The sequence below is a fragment of the Danio rerio genome, chromosome 20, assembly GCF_049306965.1.
Source record: "Danio rerio strain Tuebingen ecotype United States chromosome 20, GRCz12tu, whole genome shotgun sequence".
Classification (NCBI taxonomy): domain Eukaryota; kingdom Metazoa; phylum Chordata; class Actinopteri; order Cypriniformes; family Danionidae; genus Danio; species Danio rerio.
Genome location: NC_133195.1, coordinates 10,896,936 through 10,914,931, shown reverse-complemented (window position 1 = coordinate 10,914,931; position 17,996 = coordinate 10,896,936). Strand labels below are relative to the sequence as shown.

The 17,996-nt window shown below is 34.7% G+C and overlaps 1 long non-coding RNA gene across 2 annotated transcripts in view; it reads left to right on the top strand.

Moving 5' to 3' along the window:
* Positions 1-219: 219 nt before the first annotated feature.
* The window catches only part of LOC137488721 (uncharacterized), a 139,518-nt gene continuing 121,741 nt past the window's right edge, over positions 220-17,996 (top strand). The window contains exon 1 of one of the 2 annotated variants that reach the window (XR_012396370.1): positions 220-409. This is a non-coding gene — a long non-coding RNA (uncharacterized lncRNA). The remainder of the gene's footprint in view (positions 410-17,996) is intronic. The other variant, XR_011007899.2, reaches the window with a different exon arrangement.

Here is a 17,996-nt window from a genome sequence, read left to right as displayed (position 1 = left end):
GGCTTAAGGCCTCGGACTTTCAATAGCTCTTCAGGTTCTTTGTCTTTTTGCTACCAGCGTCTACCCCTCCCTTCTTTTTATCAATCTGCATCTAAGAATGAAAGAGAGAAAACCTGATGATCTGTGACATGTTTCTCTCCCACAGGACCAAACAACATTCCCTGACCTTCCCCCAGCTCCCCGTCACCTTGGCCAGAACATTCTCCGGTACGGATCTTTAATCTTGGTGATTCAACAGCAACACGGGTTGCTTTAGCGAATGCCAAGCAGTTTTGGCTCACCTACGCAGAGACACAGAGCTTTTAGAGTTTACATTCCACTCCTCAGGGCTGCTGTAATGAGTTTGGAGGCGAGCGGCGAACATCTTTATTTTCTGTGTGTGTCATCCGCTGTCATTTGCACCATAGAGGTATGTGACAGAATTGTAAAAGAACCATTGTGCTGGTTATTTGATGTGTTGGGTCTAAGTGTCGTCGCGAAAGTGCTGTCAGGACGCTGGTCACTCGAAACTGAATAGCTTGCTGTGAGACTGATTACTCTATTAGCTTCACCACCGCCGTAGTATAAAGAAACAGTCCATCTCATTCACACAGTTTAAACATGTATGGTTATTTTTCTTTAGAAGCTCAAACATAATTTTAAATGGCTTTCAAACTTCAGGAAGGATGGCAAAACATCAAGTTGTCAGTACAACTTACATTCTAGCAATTTGTTAGGTACTAGTTTAGTTATTTATTCTTAATAATTATTATTTGTTATTTATTATTAATTAATTAATTGATAAATAAATACATTTAATGTTTTATTTACTGTATGTATTTATTTATCATTGATAACACTTTAGTTTAGGACACAATGCATGCTGTTTACTACTTACTTATTACCTGCCTATTATCTAAGGTGCAGTTTGTAAGTTTGACACCCAGTGGTTAAACAAGGTATTGCACTCCTGGTTCAAAACACACGCAATCCCAGGTTGTCAGATTGACAACACCAACTGGAGTGTGCCTGACAGAATAAACTGAAAATGATCGCCTCAGGTAAACCTCCTGTGCTTTATTTAGTGTTAAATGCTAATAATGTGAGTTTGAATGTCATTTTAAATTACATTTAGGTCACACTTTATTTTGATGGTCTGTTTGTTGAATTTAAGTTACATTGCATCTACATGCCAACAAATTTTCATTTGATTATAAGTAGACTGTTATATAGTAATGTAAATTGCCGTCTTGTCCTCATTTGTAAGTCGCTTTGGATAAAAGCATCTGCTAAATGACTAAATGTAAATGTAAATGTTGGAGTTAGGGTTTGTGTTGACATGTTGACATGTACTTGCAAAGTTTCTTATAGAAAGTTAAATGTCTGTTGAAGGAGCAGTATCAACAGATATTAAGCAGACAGTCTACTAATACTAAAATGGACTATCAAAATAAAGTGTTACAGACATGTATTGCCATACTAATGAAAGCAGCAGCAGATAGTTCACCTCATTCATTTTCTTGTCGGCTTAGTCCCTTAATTAATCCGGGGTCGCCACAGCAGAATGAACCACCAACTTATCCAGCACGTTTTTACGCAGCAGATGCCCTTCCAGCCGCAACCTATCTCTGGGAAACATCCACACTCATACACTACAGACAATTTAGCCTATCCAATTCACCTGTACCACATGTCTTTGGACTGTGGGGGAAACCGGAGCACCTGGAGGAAACATATGTGAACGCAGGGAGAACATGCAAACTCCACAAAGAAATACCAACTGAGCCGAGGCTCGAACCAGCGACCTTCTTGCTGAGAGGCGACAGCACTACCTACTGCGCCACTGCGTGGCCTAGTTACAATGTAACCTGCTCACCCCACCTAATGTTTACATATGTAATATTTATGTTATTTGCTAATTAATGACTACCTCAAGTGAAACTTTAAATCTGCGTCTTTTTTTGAAGGCTGTTGCTGTCAACCAGAGGTCACATTTCAGTGGCAGACACATGCTTTGAGAGCCTTCCTGACTGAATGAATGAAGTGTGCAGTTTTCCACAAAGGCAAACTGGGGTGCTAAAATATAATTGGCTAAACTGGCATTGGGCAGGTTAAAGGGACCAAAACATAGACAAATGTTCCAGCAAGTAACAAACATGTTCAAAGCGGAATATCTGACTAGCATTGTTTCTCAGATAAACAAGAATGTTCACCTAACATGTTTACAGTTATTTAATACACATGCTATGGTATTTGTATGCTTTAGATGAGTCAAAAACTTAGTTAACACAAAACAGCACCTTTAAGCTATGAACTGTTCATTAGTATTTATAAAGTAGTATTGTAAAAAAAATAATAATAATAAATGAGTGAACTGAGTAGAGAACCCAGTCCAGGAGACTCGAAACAAGCAGAGTTACTTTACTGAGATGTGTTGGTTAATCTGCAGTCATACAGCATCTTCAAGAAGTCCATGTGTCCACAGAGCCTAGTGGAGGACTACAGTCTGCGAGTTTAATCACAAATCGGAATTAAGACAGAGATGTTATGTCTATATTGTGTTCTTAGGAGGAGGGTTGATGGCTAAAACAAAGCATGCAAATTCAGTTTTGGAGTCAGCAGGGTTGCCTTTTCAGGCCTGATCTCATCAGCATGTAAGTCTGCAGAATGGATGACAACGTCATGATAACTAGCATATAGATATTAGAAACCTGCCCAGCAACTGAACAGATGAGTTAATCAACAAAAGGTTTTCTTTAGCAGAAAAGCATCACCGAAGACAAAGGTAGAGTTGTTAGCATTAAAACAGTGTACAAATGTTATTCTGGAGACAGAAGTAATTTGAAAAGTTGACCAACTTGAGAAAACAATAGACACAGCCTAATGTGAAACTGACAGTTTGCATTACTTTGGAGAAAGTGAGGGTTCAGGAAATCATGACATTTTAAGGTACAACACACCTTAAAAACAACTTTTTTGTTGTTTCAGTCATACATTTATATTTCCACAGTATGATCTTATTCCGCATCCCTAATCATACCCAAAACATAAAATTAATTTCTACCTTACTAACTATTAATTAAACAGCTAGTTCGTTCTTTTAAGCTAGTAGTAATAGTTAATGGGTTTTTTAATACTGTGAACTGTGACCTAAACTAAAGTATGCAGGTCAGTTGATCATATGCATTTTCATTTGACTCATTAAATGAAGATGGATCTCAGCTCTTGTTAGCTTAACATTGACTATGGCCAACCTATGACTGAATTGTTTGCCTTTTTTATTTTTTATTTTTTTATTATTGCTTGTCACTTCATCTGGCTTGTGTTTTTTAGACTTATGAGAGTGTGTAGACTTTTTTTTTTCATTTATTATGACAACCCTCAACTGAAACATCCAATATAAGAATGAAGCTTAATGATCTGGTCACTCATTCAGCTGTTTGCATTTTCATTTTGTAAACTAAATATACACTAAAATAAATAAAAACACAATTTAGCATCTTTTTAAAAACTCAAATTAGTGGGAAAATAACAAATTTTTATAAACTCTTCATCAAAACTCTGTGTACTGAATATATGATTTATCAGTGGACATACATTGCAATAAAGTAAAAAAGTATTTTATTTTTAAATGTATGAATATAATTACTTTTTTTGCCCAAGTATGTAGGAGTTAAATACATCTGGAAATGAATTGCTTCTGTTTTCTTTGAAATAGAAATGCAGAATGTAATGACAGTTATTTGAGGTAAGCCAAAGCACTTCAATGGAAACCCTTTAGTGGAAAACAGTTATCAAAAGGGAACAGCGATGACTGTGGCACAAGCAAAAATCACAACAAAACATTCTGAAGGTCACAGCATTCAAAAGTGAGTAGGAAGGAAGTGTAAAGGCCCTTTGCTTTGCATGACTTCAGCATGTCTGCAGCCACAAGACATCACTAGTCTCTCACAGGATATGATTAGTCATATCTCTGATGAGTTGATTTGATGAGTATTATTTAACAAATCGTACAATTTCTTTGGTGGAGGCCGTTCTGTAGCTTAAATCAGAAGCTTTTAGATCCAGCTATGACTGCCGAGGATGTGGGCATGGGGTGTAGCCTACCCCCCTGGTGGGAAGAATGATGGGTGAACGTCTGTTTCAGTATCTGCAACCAAATGAATGAATTGCTTATATTTTCCTTGTGTCGGGTAGCTATTAGTATGAACTGATTGTGATGAATGACATGACATTAGGGGCTCTATTTTGACAATCCAGGCGCAAAGTCCAAAGCGCAGCGCTCAAAAACATTAAGGGCGTGTCCGAATACACTTTTGCTATTTTAGGGATGGAAAAATCCGCTTTGCGCCGTGGTCCATGCTCTAATACAGGTTTGTCAAACTCAATTCCTGGAGGGCCGCAGCCCTGCACAGTTTAGTTCCAACCCTGCTCCAACACACTTACCTGTAGGTTTCAAACAAGCCTGAAGGACTCAATTAGTTGTATCAGGTGTGTTTAATTAGGGTTGGAAACAAACTGTGCAGAGTTGCGGCCCTTTTGGAACTGAGTTTGACACCTGTGCTCTAATAGGATTGAACTTATTCTCTTAATGAGTTATAGGTGTGTTTTGAGAATCAGAGTCTTATCTCCCATTTCTTTTAAGAGTCTGTTGCGTCGCGCCATAGCTCATTTGTTATTTACATGGCAGACTTTGTAAGTGGAAAAACTGAGTGCTTCACTAGTGAGAAAACAATTAAACTGAGCATCTACAGCGCGAGAATGAGAGATGAGCCTCCTCATTCTTTACTTTCACTCTTGTGAATAGGGTTGTACGGAATGTGTTGTACGCACAGACATAAATTAGCCTATATATAATAAATTTCATTTTTAAGCGCAGAAATTTGTTTCAAAACTATTTCTAAATTCAGTTCTAATTTCCAGCCAATGAATAAATGAACAATAATAACAAAGTTATTTCCAAATACACATGCTATGCCCCAAATGCTCTAAAACCAAGACAGGTGGGTAAATCTAAGCTTGTTTAAAAAAAATAAAAAATAAATATGCATAAAATATACAAAAGCACATTGTCATGAATAAACTAAAAAAGCCAGCGAGATGGAGGCGGTGTTTTTTATATTCATGTAGACTAGAAAATAATAATTTTTGCAATGTTTTAATCCTTTAATTCTTTTTCATATGTAAAGATATTTGCATATTGCTGTGCATCCTGAGTGTACATGCAATTGTTGTTCGCTAGTTTTAGCTCGACGCAAGAGTCGTTTTGATGTTTTGCGCCACGCTGTTTAAATAGCAAATGCATTTGCGCTCATTTGTGTGCAAACAGGCATTCTGGTCTAAAAAAGGAGGCGTGTTGAGGCGCACAACTAACGCGTTCTGCACTGGACTATAGACATGCTTTGATCTGGTCTATTGTGTAGTCTTTTATAGTTCCACAAAATAGCAACGCGCCAGCAATGCGCCTCAACACGCCTCAACACGCCTCGTTTTTTAGACAAGAATGCCTGTGGGCAAAGATATGAGTGCAAATGCATTTACTATTTAAACAGCGTGGCGCAAAACGTCAAAACGATTCTTGCGTCAAGCTGACTCTAGCAAACAACAATTACATATGAATTATGTATAGTTGTGACACTAACATCCTTAAGCATTATTATTTTATTTATTTATTTATTTTTTGAATGTCATATTGTGAGAGGTGCTGGTTCGAGCCTCAGCTGGGTAAGTTGACGTTTCTGTGTGGAGTTTGCATTTTCTCCCTGGGTTTGAGTGGGTTCCCCCGGGTGCTCCTGTTTCCACCACAGTCCAAAGACATGCGGTACAGGTGAATTGGGTAAGCTAAATTGTCTGTAGTGCATGAGTGTGAATGAGTGTGTGTGGATGTTTCCCAGAACGTGTTGGATAAGTTGGCGGTTCATTCCGCTGTGGCGACTCTGGATTAACAAAGGAAGTAAGCTAAAAAGAAAATGAATGAATGAATATTGCGAGAGGTGAAAATGTGTTATAACTCATAACATCTAAGTTTGCAATGATTTTTCAACAACATTATGAGAATAGGCGAAATAGTGGCGCATTAGGTAGTGCTGTTGCCCCACAGTAAAAAGGTCGTTGGGTCGCTGGTTCGAGCCTCGGCTCAGTTGGCGTTTCTGTGTGGAGTTTGCATGTTCTCCCTGCATTTACGTAGCATTCCTCCGGGTTCTCCGGTTTCCCCCACAGTCCCTAATGTGTGTGTGGCTGATTCCCAGAGATGGGTTGCGGCTGGAAGGGCATCTGCTGCGTAAAAACTTGCTGGATAAGTTGGCGGTTCATTCCGCTGTGGTGACCCCGGATTAATAAAGGGACTAAGCCAACAAGAAAATAAATTAATTATGAGCATATTACAATGGTTTTGCACAAACGTGTAAGAGAAACCAGGCTACTGTGTCTAATGCAATCAAATGTGAAATCTACATAAACCTACATATGGAACTCTAAAAAATCTCTAAAAACTGTTAATCCAATTGGAATCTGTCACTCAGCTAAAGAAATCATTAATGTGCGTTAAACTCTACTCACTCCACACCACAAGCTCAACCTCAGATTACCAACACCAACATTGTCACAGACCAACTGGCCTGCTTCTGTTTCGAGCACGCTCTCAGAGGAAATTCCTCACAGAAGGAGGATTTTGGGGGAACAAAAGCTACAAAGTGAATAAGCGATGTGAAGTCGCAAGAGTAAAGCTGTTGGAGGAAGCCTCAGGCAGCCTGTTCTCATGCTTCCCCTGAAGCCCAGGGTGGAGGTGATAGTTTTGTGCGGGGTCACAGCTGTCCCTCTTTGCTGTTTGATGATGGAGACTGATTGCTCTGGCCAAGTTTCACAGGCTCCTGCGTTCATTTTAACCCGCAATGGGCCGCCGGGGAGCTGCTGTGCAGATGGCTGATTAGGGAAAACTTTCTGTGACTTTCTGTATTTCTGTGCAAGAAGGAGATGACCGACGTTTGATCCTCATAACAAAGCTTTACTTTTTTTTTTTTTTCTTGGCCATGTTTTTATCCTCTTTCTGTTTCATGAATGATGCTCAAATACCTCAGGCTTGTATAAAATGGATTTAATCCTGATCTGGAGGGAATAAAAAGAAGATATTTACCTCCAAAGCTCATAAAACTGAGGTGTATAAAAGCAGCAGTTTTCAATTCTGATCCTCACGACCCCTGCTCTGCACATTTTACTTATCTCACTTGTTAAAAGGAACACTTCACTTTTTTTTATTTTTTTTAATAGACTAATTTTACATCTCCCCTAGAGTTAAGCAGTTGAGTTTTAACAATTTTTGAATCCGCTCAGCCAATCTTCAGTTCTGGCAGGAGCAGATTTTCGAGCAGTTATTTTCTAGGCTGATTGAACTATACTCTCATTCTGGCATAACAATCAAGAAAAATTTTTATACCTGTATTCTTATACAGAACCTGAAAAAAGTCCCATGTAGGTAACTTTCTGTGGGCCTACCTGCTTGCACAGGCAGTATGAACTAGCTATGATGTTTGGTCACACTTTACAATAAGGTTCATTAGGTAATGTTGATTAATGCATTTACTAACATGAACAAACAATGAAAAATACATTTACTACTCTATTTGTTCATGCTAGTCAACGTTAGTTAATGAAAATACAGTTGTTCATTGTTAGTTCATGTTAACTCATGGTGCATTAACCAATGTTAACAAGCATGGACTTGGATGTTAATAATGCATTAGTAAATTTTCAGTTATGATTAATAAATGTTGTACATGTGTTGTTCATGATAGTAGATACATTATACATTATAATGTATAATACATTATAATACATTATACATAAATATATTAACTATACTGTAAAAAAAAAAAAAAAAAAAAAAAGGTCTAATGACTGGCAGCTACGGCTGCCAAACAAAAACCATAAATTTACAGTAAAATTTCTTTGCTGAAATACAGTGCAAAAACTGATAAATCTACAGATATTTTCATTAAAATTATTACAGATATTTTCTAGATTATTACGATAAAATCTATTTAATAAAGTTACACAATAAGAGAGAAACACTGTTATTTTACAGACTTTTCCTAGATTATTATGATCAAACACCATCAATAAAGTGACTGCACTAAGAGTTCAAGAGAAAATGTTATTTAAAATAATTTTCCCTAAATCATTACGATTAAACACCTTTATTAAAATGCCAAAACATGCTCATGGTCGTAATTTAACAGTTTTATTTTGGATCAAAAAAGTTAGGAAAAAACAACAAACGAGATACAACTTATTAAATTTTCACAACTAACATAACAGTTACATTTTATTGAATAGTATTCCTGTAAAACATATAGAGGTTATATGGAATGATTCAGTTCCAAATCTTAAATGAAATGGATCTGTAATGTGAAGGGGACCCTGACAAAGGATTGCAGATCCAAATGCAGGTTTATTACACAGAGATGGTCAGGTAAGCAACAGTCAACACAGGGGCCAACAGATGTATGCAGGGAATCCAGAGTCATGGTAAAATAACAAGCAAATGATCAGTCCCGGCAGCAAACAACGTAAACATTTAACAAACAAAGCAAAAGAAGAAACCACGTCATAATGTTCACAGTAGCCGTATAACAAGACTAAGCAATTGGTGCATGCGTCTGTGCTGCTTTTAAAGTCCATGTAATCAGTTCATAACGATCCTCCGACTGTGTTTGTGCAATCAGCAGAATCTGGAACAGGTGCATGTGATCGCTCTTAGTTTGTAACTTTATTGTATGAATTTGATCGTAATAATCTAGAACATATCTGTAAAAATATCTGTGGATTTATTTATTTATTTATTTGCACTTTATTTTAACAAAGAAATTTTACCATAATTTTATGGTTTTTGTTTGGCAGCCGTAGCTGCCAGTCATTTGACATTTTTTTTACGATCTTTTTTTTAATTATTTTAAAGAGCACGTAATTACAATTTAATACTTTAATTTTATGTATTTTTAAATGTACTTAAAAAAAAAAAACAGGAAAAAAACGTGTAAATAATACGTAAATTTTATTGTATAAAACAGACAAATTGCTGTAATTTGTCATTATTTATATAATACATAAAATAACAGTCAAACTGTTAATTTAGAGACATTGTTTGTAATTTTTACGAACTTTAGAATATAATTTAAAATAACTGAAAAAATACTGTATAAATAATATTGTAATTTCCCTGTATAAAAATCAGAAATGTCAGTAATTTGTCTTTAATAATAAAGAACCTAAAATCAAAGTCAAACTGTTAATTTAGAGAGAATATTTGTCATTTTACAAAGTTTTGAATATAATGTGAAATGACAAAAAATTACTGTAAAAAAATGTTGAGATTTTTTCTGTAATTTTTTATTTATTTTTTTTTTTTACAGTGTAATGAACCTTATTGTAAAGTGTTACCTGATGTTTTGCCTGCTGCAGCCATACCTCGGTGTCTTGTACTTCAAGGTTCTTTGATTATTACAACAGAATGAGAATATTGTTCCTAACCATATTGACTGAGAAAGTAGCAACTTTTAATTTTCTGTCAGTCTTACATGTAACTATACATTTAACTATATATGTGTCATGCTTTACATAAGAAAAACTATTGAAACACTTTGGTTATTTGAGCAAGATGCTAATGGTCTAATCCAATGCAACCATCTATTTTTAATTAAATGGCCCGTTTCCACTGAGTGGTACAGTGCGGTTCGGTTTGGTACGCTTTTATGGCCGTTTCCACTTTCAACAAGCGTACCGAACCAAACCGTACCGTTCCAGTTTTTCGGCACCCTTTCGAAAGGGTCCCAAACACAAGAAAGGGTACCAAAAGACGGAGCTAGACGTGCAGCTTATTGCTATTGATTTACAGAGATACGTCATTTGCTTACAACAAGCCAGAATGTAAACAAAGGACCCGCCATGTTTGAGATACACAGCGAGAGATTACAGCGGAATTATATATTCATATATCATCATCCTGATGAAGAGCCACACAGCCATGGAGTAGAGCATAATCTACTTTGTGCCTCGCAGTTTTTTACGAGCCAGTCTGACGTGTGAGCAGTTTCGCTTTCTTCCTTGCGTTCGTCTATATCTGAAAGAACAAACTTCTTGAGCTGATAATAATAACTTGCGCTTGGTTATTGACATGCTTTGGAAACCCGATCCTATGAGAACCTGACAAACGCGAGAGTGACACATTCAGAAAGAAAAGGACAAATGCGAGAGTGGAGCGTGGAAAAAAGTTGGGAAAAAAGGAGCATGTTATTTCTTCAGCAGACGTGAACAAACTGCCTTGTTTTAATTTTTATCATCACCTTTTGGACTATTATGAACTGGGAATGGTAGAATTATTCTCTAACAGAGTTTACATGTGCTGCTGAAGATTAGACACAGATGAGAGGTTTTTACTGACCGTGGGCTATATTTTGTGTTGTTTTGAACCTAATTAAGGACAAAATGTATGATGTGTGTAGTTTTTCTTTAATTGGTAACATATCGGAGACTGTAAGGGTCTGTATGTTTATATATATATATGTTCATTTATTTATTTATTTTATATAATTACAGACGTTACAGTAGGCTATTTTGCATTGATCTGCAGTTATAATCAAATTATGTTTATAGAAAAGTTCGTAATAAACATTTGTACAGACGTATTTATGTATGTAAAGCATCTGTATTGTGAGAAGTGCTTTTCATATGATATGTGAACGACCTGTGCAGCTTTACTGTAGACATTTCCTCGAATGAGAATGATGCGACTGAAACTTTCTGTCATACACCACGCCCACCAAAAGGGTACCCTTGGTAGTGGAAACGCAAGATGAAGGTGAACCGTACCGACCCAAACCGTATCGCACTGTATCAGTCAGTGGAAACGAGCCTTAAGCTATGCTCCCCCCAGGCTCTAAGATCAGCTAAATCAGTGGTTTGGAACCTGTGGCTCTTTAATCAAAAAACGTGGCTCTCCAGCTGTCTCCCCTCAATAATACTTTACAGTTAAAAAAATAAAATAAAATTCAGCTTCCTATTGAAAATACAAATATCTTTTATTATAATTTATTTACAGCAAAATAAAAATTCAGTTTACAATAAAATTACATTTAGATCATTAAGTAGAGCAGTGGATAAACTCCTATGTTTCTATAGTAATCTCACATAATCTTATTTACCTTATTAGGAAGCCTACTATGTTAGGTGTGTAATCTGACACGATGACAATGACGCAAATCATTAAAATAAAAGCTTCTTTATTTTGGTCTCTTGTCAAGATAAGATTTAAAATGGATGGGATTAAAGAAATTGTATAACTCTTATTTATTTATTTATTTATTTTATCCAGGATCTTGCTTTCTCTCTCTCAGATTTCACCTCCCGGAGCATTTGACATCATGTCCCTCACACATAGGACATGCATTAGGGCTTCCCCTACTATAGTACATCTAAAACAAGGATTGCTGTAAAACTTGTCAATGGCAGGAAATCACTTTCGTTAACTGTAGGGAAAAAGTTAAATATTAATAGTTTTGATAGTTAATAATTTATAGATTTTACCACACCATAATTCCAGCCATATATTATAAATAATATTTTATAAATAAATATTATAAACAAGTAATGCACTTCAATTCGGTCACATCCAGTCATCCATCATCTCCATCTGTCTGTTCCATTGCTCCGTTTGTTAGATGTTTGCTACAATTTCTTTTTGCAGTCTGAAGCATGTCAAATGCACAAAAAGACCAATTTGCGCCACAGGATATCTATATCTCATTTTTGCCATGACTTCAAATGTAAATCACTTGCTCTTCATCAGTGTCTGCCCACTGCACAAGCTTAAAACTCTCCCCTGCCCTTCAAAATATGCCCCTCAAATAAATATAGTTTGATTATATAGCTTGGATTTTAATGTTTTATGAGATTATTTCTATTTTTTTTTGCAATTATTTAGCTTTTAGATTAAGAATTTTGCAGGATCACAAACATTATATATATATATATATATATATATATATATATATATATATATATATATATATATATATATATATATATATATATATATATAATTTTTTTTTTTTTTTTCAAACTGTAATTATGGCACATTAGGTAAGGTGGGGTTAAAATATATTCATTGTTGTCCATAAGACAAGGCACAGACGTAAAGATAAGGATGATAAGGATGGATGTTTAAAGCAAATGTTGCTGGTTTACTGCAGGATTCTCCAGTTAGATGCTGTGAGAGAGATCTGATTCAGTCTGAAATGTCTCTGAATTGTTGGGTTAGGTGCCAAATTTTATTAAAATGAACCTTACGTGAGCTGAATAACAGTGTATTTGCAAGCGTGTCCACAGTGAAGCAAAGCCAAGGTCAAAATATTGCTTGCATGCTAATCTTTACCGTATTAACCAATAATGTTACAGCACTACACCACACTACCTGTAATATATTTGTTTTTAAGCATACATCGTATCACACATGTCATTGGAGTATATAATGTACTGTATATAAACTTTTTATTTTTACTTTTTTTTGTGGCCATTAACTTTTAAAATACCACATTTACAGTTCAACACATACATATAAATATAGAAGTCTTTGAGTTTCTTGTGTTGGTTGTTGCCAATGCAGCATTCATAATCTGTTTCATAAAATCGTAAGCATGCTTTATTTGTCAAAGTAATTAGTTTCTGGTGGTGTCATTGATACTAATGTCAAACCTCAATTAGGGGTGCCATCGCTCATGTGGAATACATTTGACAAACGATTTCATGTCATTTACACAGTCAAAGCAACATGTTTCTTTCTGGTCTAATTAGATCAGGTCAGGGATGCTGGTTTGCATACAGTGAAGCCAATTACTCAGTGAAACTGAAGAAATGGGACGTGTGGGGAGAGAAAAAATAAAAGTAGAAAAAAAGAAGGAAACGTATCTGAAAAATAGAAAATAAAGCAGCTTAATAATCTAGTCATTCTCTGATTTTTTTCATATATTTTGAAAGATCTTGTATACTTCAAGTTGTAAGATAATGTATGTATATATATATATATATATATATATATATATATATATATATATATATATATATATATATATATATATATATATATATATATATATATATATATATTGTTAAACATACAGTATTTGAAACTCTGACTAAGCACCGAACAAGGGTTCATGGTATAGTAGTTCATGGCATAGTTTTAAGGTCTTATTGAAAGTATTTTTGAGTAAAAAATGTATTTTTTTTCTGCCTACTACATTCAAAAGAAAATTATATTTTGCTCCTTGTTCAACCCATTAAAACTGAGTTGAAATTATTATGTTTTTTTTAGGACAGCTTAAATGTTTTACATTCAATCCACTTGAATTTGTAAAAATATTTAAGTTAACAATTGATTTATGTTGAAACAACATGAAGAATTTGTGTGGAACCAATTATTTTTTTACAGTGTAGTTTTTTGTTTAAGCTATATTACAGTTAATTAAAAAAAGGTGAATCAAACACCCACATAAGTGTTTACATCAATTATAGAAAGATTTCATAAATGCAATAACAATGCAAATGCTCCACACACAAAACAATTTATAGTGAACTTCTGTGCAAGTGTTGAACTAAGAATTTTATTTTTATATGAAAGGTGTCATTTAGGGCTCTATTTTGACGGTCCATGCGCAGAGCACAAAACGCAGGGCGCAAAAGCTTTCAGGGCGTGTCAGAACGCGTTTTTGCTAATTTAAGGACAGGAAAATCTGCTTTGCGTCATGGCGCATTCGCTATTTACAGGACGCAAAGTAAGTCTAAATGGAAAAAATGAGCATTTCACTACCAAACAGTTAAAAGTTGACAGTTTTTTTTTTAACAGAACACTGTTAAACAGAGCATCTACTGCGTGAGAATGAGAGATAATGGAACTACTTTCACATTCGCTCTTGGATAGGGAAACCTTTACGCACAGACATCAATTAGCCTATAAATAATTAATTTTGTTTGTTAAGCACAAATATTTGTTTTAAAATTAATTCTAAATTCAGTTCTAATTTCCAGCAAACGAATAAATGAATAATAATAACAAAATGAGCTCAAAAACCTGAGTTGTATCCTAAAACACATGCTGTGCCCCAAATGGTCTAAAACCTGACAGGTGGGCAAATCTAAGCTTGTTTTTAATAAAACAAATATAAATATGGATATAATAAATAATACTGCTAATAACAATAACATTATACAAAAGCAAATTGATATGAATGAACTGAAAAAGCCTCCCGAGATGAAGACATAAAAGCAGTGATTTTTCATATTTGTGTAGGCTAGAAAATAATATGTTTTGTAATATTTTAATCCTTTATATTTATATCCTATATCTATTCTTATTATATCCTATGTATATCCTTAATATTAATTTTTTTTCATATGTAAAGATATTTGCCTATTGCTCTCGTGTGCCTATTAAGCAGTGTGTAAGCCAGGCGCAACTCTGCGCCCGAGTTTAGACCAGGTTAGTTTTGGTCTAATGAAAAATCTATTGTAGTTTCTCAAAATAGCAATGCGCCAGCGGTCCGCCTCAAAACGCCTTCCTTTTTAGACCAGAATGCCTATGGGCGCAAAAAATGAGCGCTAATGCATTTGCTATTTAAACAGCGTAGTGCAACGCCTCAAAACGACTCTTGCGCCAAGCTGAAACTACCAAAAGATTATTGCACCGCACCTTGCGCCACACTGCGCTGGGTGTATGATAGGGCCCAATATGTTAAGAATGCTATTTACACTTTTACTATTAATGCAATAGCAGTCACTCAAGTATTTTCCAAGTCCAATGGTTCTTGAGATCAGAAGAAAAATAAATGTAACAAGATTTTGTTGTGTATTTTCAAAGCAAAACATGATAATTAATGCAAATACAGTATGTTTGGAGACAAGCTGTTACATTTTAGGCCACAAATTATATATATAGTTTTTTGAAGTCAGAATCATTAGCCCCCCTTTATTTATTTTTATTTTTTTAAATATTTCCTAAATGAAGTTTAACAGAGCAAGGAAATTTTCACAGTATGTCTGATAATGTTTATTTTCTTCTGGAGAAAGTTTTATTTGTTTTATTTCGGGTAGAATAAAAGCAGTTTTAATTTTTTGAAGAACCATTTAAAGGTCAAAATTATTAGCCCCTTTAAGCTATATTTTGTTTTGATAGTCTACAGAACAAACCGTTGTTGTACAATAACTTGCCTAATTACCTTAACCTGCCTAGTTAACCTAATTAACATAGTTAAGCCATTAAATGTCACTATAAGCTGTATAGAAGTGTATTGAAAAATATCTAGTAAAATAATATTTACTGTCATCATGGCAAAGACAAATAAATCAGTTATTAGAAATGGGTTATTAAAAATATTATGTTTAGAAATGTGTTGAAAAAAATCTTCTTACTGGTAAACAGAAATTGGGGAAAAAATAAACAGGGATACTAATAATTCTGACTTCAATTGTGTGTGTGTGTGTGTGTGTGTATATATATATATATATATATATATATATATATATATATATATATATATATATATATATATATATATATATATATATATATATATATATAAACACCGTTAATACCGTAACAGTGACAATTTGCAACAGAGTCTATTGGGATTGAATATGTTTACATGAACACCATAATCACACCAATAATTTTAATACAATTAAGACAGTACTCTGATTAAGAGTCTATCATGTAAACAATGATTTTTGGTTAATTTAATATGATAAACGTCATAATTTAACTAAACAGAAATCAAATTAAGACATGGAGTATGCCAATTTTAGTCACACTACTGAAGTGCAGCACAGATATGTAAACACCGCAAGCACACTATTACACTACTACTATTATCACTATTATATTCATTTGTGTAGGACACTATGTTTGAGACTATTCTCTGCACCTACTGAGTCAGTCAAGGACCACAGACACCGGCATCATGAAAAGTGGGTTGTTGTTGTTGTTTTTTCCCATACGGCATGTGGTATCAAATTGCATTGAAAAAACACTCTTCAAGCAGTTCATACTCGCATACAATATCTTGTTTGTCATGGGAGGCATGATTGAAACGTTTCAGAATGAAAGTGAAGGTGCCAAACTGCAGTAAAACGAAAAACTAAACAGATAAAATTACATGAAACTACAGTGGAAATGTGCATAGCGTGGTGACACAAAGGACGGTAATCGAATTATGTGCTATAAAAATGAGATCATGAAAGTAACATTCAAAAGCAGCTCATGTAAACACCTTAATCATGTTATTGTCTTATTCAGATTAAGGCAAATAATTTGATTACTAATGTCCATGTCAATGAAATCATTGACTGGGCTCATTGACTTTCATAGTATTTTTATTATTTTTTTCCCACAATAGAGGTCGATGGGTTCCAGCAACCAGCATTCTTCAAAATATCATCTTTTGTGTTCGACAGATGAAAGAAACTCATAAAAGTTTTAAAACCACATGAGGGAGAATAAATTATAAGGTAATTTTCCCTTTTGAGTCTATTACCGTATGTCTTTAAGGATTAGTTCAAATAGATTTAAGTAGTGACCTTCAAATTGCAGGTTGTTCTCTAATGATCTCCTTTAAGGCTGCCAAGAATATGTGCTTTTCGAGTATGTGCGCTCATAATTTTCCATAAAATTAGAGATCTTTTTAGAGTGAAAAACTTTGGTGAATCACAATTAGTTTTTCAAAACATTTACATGCACGAGTTTGTACGTACAGGGGCCTAATGAAAGAGACTTGCTGTTATTGCATGTCATTGAGTGTTATTGCATCATCTACTCAAGAGTTGTAAATAATTATACAAAGGATCTCAAAAAACATTAATTTAAAAAAAAAAAAAAGCACTGCAGATAAGTTGAATGTTGAGTCAAAACACTGAATTATTCAGCAAAAAGGTGTAATTTATTTGGTTAGCTCACTCTGTATATTGTGTTTGATGTCTCACAGACCCCAAGGCCTTTTCAGTATAATCATTATACATATCTGCTTTGTTTAATTAGAAAAACAAGGGATAAATGTTTCATCGGCTGTCCCTGTGATTGCAGTGCCCTCATCTTAAGTGTTTTTTTTTTTTTTTTTTTTTGGTCAGCAGAGAGGTTATTGTGTGAAGTACATGGAGACGATCAATTACCCATAAAGTGTCCACTCAATCAAGCTCCATCAGATGTCATTACTGGCCACGACTCCTGTTAAATACAAAATAATGTAGCGTCAGTGTCTGACGTGCTTCTTCTTTTCTTTGTTACCTTTTAAAGCAGTAATCTAAATTTGTCCATTTTAACAACATCCACAGAATGTCCTTAAAGGGGAATTTAAAAAGAAAAATAGTTGCAGGACTATTTGTGGGTCTAACTCTGACAATGCAATTCAGATGTGGCTCATGGCCATCAGGAATTCACAGCTGACCTCAGAGCTGATTCTCATGTGGCACCGCCGTTCAGCACTTCCATTATAGCGGTGCACTGGGGAAAATGTGTTCCTCTGAAGAGCTCTTACAGGCAGGGGAATACAATCTCGCAGAGGATCTGAGGACACCTGAATACCAGTAATAACTTTTGATAAAATCAGAATCGGGCTCCAAGCCAGATATAGAACTCTGATTAAATAAAACTGCACTTAAATCCAAAAAATTATAAAGTTAATGTTGAAAAACAAATTCATATTTAGAACATAGATCAAATAAGGTATGGCACAATATGCAAATGCATATTTAATGTAAATGTATATTAAAACATGGGTTATTATCTTGATATTTTTAACTTAACCAAACCGTAAACTAGAAGGAGTTTATTTTAGCATTAGACAATATACCCTTTACTAGTGAATGTCAAGTGTTGGCCACTGATTAAACATTAATGCCATGCTCCACACTGATGAGATAAAACATTCACAGAGTTTGTGAATAACATGAGGTTGTTTCTTCATGCAAAGTGGATCTTA